The sequence below is a fragment of the Orycteropus afer genome, unplaced genomic scaffold (genome assembly GCF_000298275.1).
Source record: "Orycteropus afer afer isolate SDZICR_OR568_19922 unplaced genomic scaffold, OryAfe1.0 scaffold00216, whole genome shotgun sequence".
Classification (NCBI taxonomy): domain Eukaryota; kingdom Metazoa; phylum Chordata; class Mammalia; order Tubulidentata; family Orycteropodidae; genus Orycteropus; species Orycteropus afer.
In genome coordinates, this window is record NW_006921803.1 from 5,509,976 (window position 1) to 5,517,279 (window position 7,304).

The following is a 7,304-nucleotide window of genomic DNA, read 5'->3' on the forward strand; positions in this document are numbered from 1 at the left end:
TTTCAAGTGCTGAAGAGCAAAGATGACTCCTTGAAGACTAAGGTGAGCCTAACTCGATGGCCAAACCATGGTATTTTCAATCTCTGTTATGCATGTGAAGAGCTGGACAATGAATAAGGAAGACTGAAGTAGAATGAATGCTTTTGAATTGTGGTGTTGGTGAGGACTATAGAGAGTACCATGGACTGCTAAAAGAACTAACAAATCTGTCCTGAAACTAGTACAGCTGGAATGCTCCTTGGAAGCAAGAATGGCCAGACTTTGTCTCACCTACTTTGGTCATGTTGTCTGAAGGAACCATTCCCTGGAGAAGGATATCATGTTAGGTAAAGTGGAGGGTCAACAAGATGAATTGGCACAGTGGCTGCAACAATGGGCTCAGGTATAGCAAGGATCATGAGGCTGGTACAAGACTGGGCAGTGTTTCATCCTGCTGTACACAGGGTTGCTATGAGTGGAGACTACTCGACAGCACCTAACAACAACAAAGACAAGGTTTCAGGTGTGTTATCTTAGATTGTTGTTGTTGTGAGTTGCCATGAAGTTATACTGACTCATGGCAACACCATGAGTTCAGAGTAGAACTGTGCTCCATAGGGTTTTCAAGGCTGTGACAGAAGCAAATCACCAGGCTTGTCTCCCAAGATGCCTCTGAGTGGGTTTGAACCACCAACTTTTTGGCTAGTAGTCAAATGTTTAACCATTTTCACCACCTGGAGACTCTCTACCATAGACTGAATGCTCACTAATTACAGATATCTATGTGTGTGTGTGTGTGTGTGTATGTATATGTGTGTGTGTGTGTGTGTGTATAGTGATTTAGTGAAGGTTTACAGAGTACATTCACTTTCCATACAGCAGCTCACACACATTTTGTCTCATGACACTGACTGAATTTCCCACAATGCAACAGCTCCCCTCTCACTTCCTCCCCTCTTCCCTGTGTCTTTCCCTCCCCTGCACTCCTTCCCCCCAAGCTATCTCCCTGTGCATACACAGCCCTTCCATTCTCCCATGATTGATCTTTCTGAGGGTGTAGCTACCTAATATAAATGTTCAGCTCATATGCCTGTCTTTTGTTTGGCTGGAAGCCACAGGTGTGGGTTCAATTCCAGACCTGAAGAACAGCTAGGGGCCATAGTCTTGGTTCCATCAGGCTCTATCAGACCAGCAAACCTGGTCCCCCCCTTTTTCTTTTAATGATTTTGAATTTTGTTCCACATTGTTCTCCCACTCTGTCCAGAATCTCCTTCATAGATTCCCCTCCAAGTGGTTGACAGTGCACCATCTAGTTCTTCTGGTCTCATGGTCATATAGGTTGAGGATTGCATGGTGTACCAGTCGCTTGGACTAATTGTTTCCATGTGTCTTTGGTTTTCTTCATTCTTCTTAGCTCTGGACAAGGAGAGACCCATCATTGTATCTATATGGCCACTTGCAAGCTTTTAAGATCCCATTTGCTACTTGGCAAAGTAGGATGTGGAACAATGTTTTGGTGTAGTATGTTATGCCAATTGAGCTTGATGTTCCTTGTGACTATGGTCCCAAGCCCACAGGTCCAACTACTTGCTTCCTCTGGGTAGCTGTCTGTGGCTAAGAAGTGACTACAATTTTGTACCTTGTCAACTCTACTATATATCTGGGATTTCTTGCAGAACATAGAGATACAGTTGTAGAAACATTGTCTGCCAAACTCTATACATGGTCTTGGACACACTCCCCACTGCATAGACATATCTAATAGTTCAGCCTGTCCTCCCATCTATCCAGCCATATATCAATGTTTGCCTTCACTGACAATGCAGTACTGTATGTGTGAAAGAGTTCATCTTTGTTGTCTCTACCTCCCATGCACCTCTCTAAATCTTCCTCTTCTTCAATGCCACCATGTTGATCACTGACATTTGGTACATTGCCCTTCTCTTCACCCAAATCAATTCTTGTCTCTACCTGTCTATCTGTGTTTCCTCCCCTCCCCTCCCAGCCCTGCTAATCAATAAAGAAAGTTTCCTTCCATATATATACCTTTACTTGACTTTTTACAATAATAGACTAATACAATATTTGTCCTTCTGGGATTGACTTATTTCACTCAGCATAATGTCCTCCAAGTTCATCCACGTTATACGGTGTTTGCAGATTCTATGTTATTCTTTAGGGTTGCATAGTATTCCATTGTGTATATGTACCATAGTTTGGTTATCCATTCTTTTGTTGGTGGGCACCTAGGTTCTTTCCATGTTTTTGCTATTATAAACAGTGCTGTGATGAACATGGGTGTGCATATATCTGTTTTGTCCTGCCTCTCACTTCTTTTAGGATATATACCTAGTAATGGAATTGCTGGGTCAAATGGTGTTTCTAATTCCAGCTTTTTAAGGAATTTCCATATTGCTTTCCACAGTGGTTGTATCATTTGACAGTCCCATTAATGCTGGGGCAAGATAGTATCTCATTGTTTTGATTTGTGTCTCTCTAATGGCTAATTTTGGAGGGCCAGAACTGGTATGGGCGGGAAGCAGTGGCAGATGGCCTTTTAGAGGGCCAGAACTGGTAGGGATGGCCAGGAAGCAGTTGCTGATGGCTTTTTGGAGGGCCAGAACTGGTGGGGACGGCCGGGAAGCGGAGAAGAGCAGTTTGGAACATCTAAGGGAGATAAATTCATCTGTCAGTTTGTTGTCCTGTGGTGGCTTGTGTGTTGCTGTGAGGCTGGACGCTGTGACACCAGTGTCTCAAGTGCCACCAGGGTTAGCCATGGTGGACAGGTTTCAGCAGAGCTTCCAGACTAAGACAGACTCGGAAGAAGGAAGGGGCCATTCATTTCTCAAAGAATTGGCCAGTGAAAACTTTTTGAATAGCAGTGAAACACTGTCTGATGTATTACTGAAAAATAGCCCTGGAACATTGTCTGATATCATGTCAGAAGATGAGCCCCTCAGGTCAGAAGGTACTCAAAATATGACTAGGTAAGAGCTGCCTTCTGAGAATAGAGCTGACCTTAATGATGTGGATGGAGTAAAGCTTTCAGGACTTCCTTTTGCTGATGTGGCACAACTCAAGATAAGAAGAAACAGCTGAAAATATCCATTAATAATCAGAAATGTAATGTGTGAAGTATGAATCTAGGAAAATTGGAAGTTGTCAGAAATGAAATGGAACACATAAAGATCTATATCCTAGGCATTAGGGAGCAGAAATAGATGGGTTTTGGCCATTTTGAACCAGATAGCCATATGATCTACTGTACCAGGAATGACAAACTGAAGAGGAATGGCATGGCATTCATTATCACAAAGAATGTTTCAAGATCTCTCCTGAAGTACAATGCTGTAAGTGACAGGATAATATCCATACGCCTATGAGGAAGACCAGTTAATACTACTATGATTCAAATTTAAGCATCAACCACTAAAGCCAAAGATGAGGAAATTGAAGATTTTTACCAACTTGAACCCTGCATGTAGCTGAGTCATTGTTCAGCAGCCTGCCATGCTCTGCCAATCTTGGGAACTTTAATGGACTTGAATTAATGGCCTGCTGTGTGGTTTGGTAATATCAGGACTGTGCCATATTACTTTCAACCTTGGGTTTGTCAGTCTCAGCAGCCAGCAGCTGAGTGAAGAAAAGCCTTCAGCTTCAGTGGGCTGGGAGCAGGAGGCAGAGCTGAAGCCCAAGGTTGAGGGGCTTTCACCCAGCCCCTGGAGCCTGGCACTTTGAACTCAGACTTAAAGCCTCCAAACTGTAAGAATGAAACTCCTTTTTGTTAAAGCCATCCCATTTGTGGTATATACTCTTGTCAGAGCGGCACTAGGTAACTGAAACAGGGATGTATGTACCTGTTTCTTTACATTACTAGTAATTTTTAACGGCACATAGAGGAGCTCTGGTGGTATAGCGCCTAAGGCATTTGACTGCTAACCAGAAGGTTGGCAGTTTAAACCCACTAGCCATTCGTCGGAAGGAAGGTTGAGCAATCTACTTCCGTAGTGATACTGCCTCAGAAACCCAAGGAGGGGTCGCTATGAGTTGAGATTGACTCAATGGCAGTGAGTTTGGTTGTTTTTTAATAGAGTGTCATGGATAATAAATACATTGTAAAGACCCTGGATTCTGTCACATTCCTTTAAAGCATGAGTTGGAAAACTTTTTCTGTAAAGGAACAGATAATGAATATTTTAGACTTCATGGGCTATCTAAAATATTTTTCTCTCCTCTTCCTTTTCCTTCTCCACTTTCACCATTTTTCTTTCTTTCTTTCTTTTTGTTTTTTTCAGTGCTTTAAAAATGTAAAGACCATTCTGCTCTTGAGTGCCACGGACTGTGATTTGTTAACCCCTTCTCTAAGAAGAATTCAGTTTTGTTCTCTAGTTAAATTATAGGCAGATCACTTTGACATTGTGCTGTTTGACTTTGCAATTTGCTAAGTCAGGGTTATTTTAGTTTTGATCTTCTTTTCTCTCTCCCCTTGGCTGCTTGCTCCTGCACTACCTCTCTGCTAGGTGGTGGGAAATACAGTCAAAGGTAATATTTTAGGGAATTTTATATGTTTCTGTTTTATTCACAGCACTTTTGCCACTCAGAAAGCAAAATCTCTAAATAATGAAGTTAGGGCAATGTGTTGCAATTACTTGAATTGTGTTGCAACTACTTTAAATTCAGTTCTTACAGGAGAAGTATTTTTAAGAATAACTTCTAAATAAATCTTTTGACAGTGAAGCCCAACTTCTAAATGTTTGGTTATTTCCTTCTGTACATGGGCATAATACTGATTTGTATAAGAAAATACTAGCATATATATGATACTTTAGTTGAAAATCTTTTAAAGACAATGAAAAAGGTGGCTATCTGCTTGAAAATGGATTGTTTAAGAAGCGGTGGATTCCTTTTTTTCATTTTAATAGACTCTTGTCTTAGTGGGTTTTGTCAGTGATGGCTGACAGACAGCTTGATCAGAGGCTGTTATTACTGTGGACCTATTCGGAGGAGGTGACATTCCCAGCCTTACTCTCTAGGAGTGCAAACAAGTTACTTTCAGAGCTGGAGATGAGTGTAGAAACAAGTCTTGTGGCTAAAAATAAATGCCCTGTCAGCTTGTTACATTTAGGGAGTGCTTGTTTCACTTTCTTGTTTTTGGCAGATTTCTTTTATTGTGGAGACTATTTATCTTTACAGGAGCTCTGGTAGCATAGTGGCTAAGACACTTGCCTGCTAACCAGACGGCTGGCGGTTCAAACCCACCAGCCACTCCTCGGAAGGAAGGTTGGGCAATCCTACTTACGTAGTGATACTGCCTCGGAAACCCAAGGAGGGGTCGCTATGAGTCGGGTATGACTCGACGGCACATAACAACAACAACAACAATTTATCTTTACAGGGAGTACTTGAAAGTGAGTAAATTAATGGGAGAGAAATTGCTTGCCTTGATGTTTGGTGAGCTTTTCTAAGGTGAACATTCTGTCATTCACTGTTAATCCATTTAAAGCTGATTCATAATATTTTCTCAACCACTGGTTGGTCTAGAGCTTTCTTTTTTTTTTTAGTTGTCATGTTTTATACAACATTTTTAGTAGTTCTCTTGAAGGGAGGTAAAAACTTGAAAGATTGCCACAAGGGTGAAATTATTACCTTGGTGTAGGAAGACAAAATCTATCCAAAGAGCTCAATGGAAGGATATAAATATTGTTCTTCATGTATTGATGCCTAACCATTGATTTAAATGATTAGTAGAGCTTGGGTTTCCTGGTATTTGGTGTATGAGCTTCAGATTTTCAAATGCAGATCTGATCGAGCAATGGCTCTTAACCGTGTTTAGATCACAGAGCCTCTTGAAAGTTAATAAATGTGATGGATAATCAAGAATATATACACATACAATTTTCATACAATCAGGATGACCCCCTTGAAGTCCATTGATGGTTCCAAAATACAAATCTATGCTTGAAAGTATAAAGGGAGTAAAAAGATGTAGTAAAATTGATAGCCTGGCTGTTCTTCTGTTTGGATGACCAAAGGCTAGACTTTAGGCAGAACCAGAAAATATGAGCTTCCCTTAGAGGTTCTGCCTGCACCAAGAATTACATGGTTCCCTAGGACTCAGAAAAGTTTACGGTAAGTGACTAGAGTCTCTTCTACAATACCAGACAAAAAGTAACCCAAACCCACTGCCATCGAGCTGATTCCAACTCATAGTGACCTTACAGGGCAGAATAGAACTGCCACGTAGGGTTTCCAAGACTGTAAATCTTTATAGAAGTAGATTTATAGAAGTAGAAGTAAAGTCTACTCATGTTTCTCCCACAAAGCAGCTGGTGGGTTTGAACCTCCAACCTTCTGGTTCCCAGCCAAATGCCTTAGCCACTGCAGCACCAGAGCTCCTTAGACAAAAAGTGATGAAGTAATAATACAATTGATATTTCAGGAAAAATGACATAGTGCTACACAGACCAAAATAAGTTTGTAGTGATTCTTAAGGCAAAGCAATTTAAAATATTCCTGTTGTTGTCATAGCTCAGAAAGAATGCCAACTATTCAAAGCAAATAAAGAAGAGGGGAGGAGAGAGAGAGAGAACTCACATCAGGGAAATGGAATTTCAGTATCATACAACCATTCCATTCCAAGTGAAGGCAAGCAGCACTTTCTGGAACATGTTGGAGCCATCTTGCTTCTTGCAGAAGTACTTGGAGGAAACTTAGTTCTTTAAATCCAAACTTTAATAATGTTTATAAGCAAACTTCAAAAACTATCTGTGATTAATAATCAAGTCCCTGAATTAAGAAGAGGATAAATTGGCACAGATCAGATTATGTGGGACAGGAAAAATGTGAGTTACACAGAAAAAAAACAAAAAAACCTCACTGTCGTTCAGTCAATTTGACTCATAGTGGCCCCTCCTTGGGTTTCCAAGGCAATATCTCTAGAGAAGTAGATTGCCCAATTTTCCTTCCTAGGAGTGGCTGGTGGGTTTGAACTGCCAGCCTTCTGGTTAGCAGTCAAATGCCTTAGGCACTACACCACCAGAGCTCCACAGGGAGGGTACAAATGCATCTAGAGTTATTCTCTTGGCCTCAGTAGTCAAGACATACCAGCTCTTTCTAAGTGAGAGGGTGTGGAGAGACATATATTTTATAGTTTACTGAATATAGGAATAAATAGTAAACCACTTTGGTTTTCCTTATAATCTGAAGATTTTCTTTTTCTACCAGTATTATTATCATTGAAAAACAAAAACAACAAACAAGTTAATGAGCCTTTCCAGTGCTCTTATGTAAGCATAGTGAGGCTCAGCAGACCAGAATGGAATATG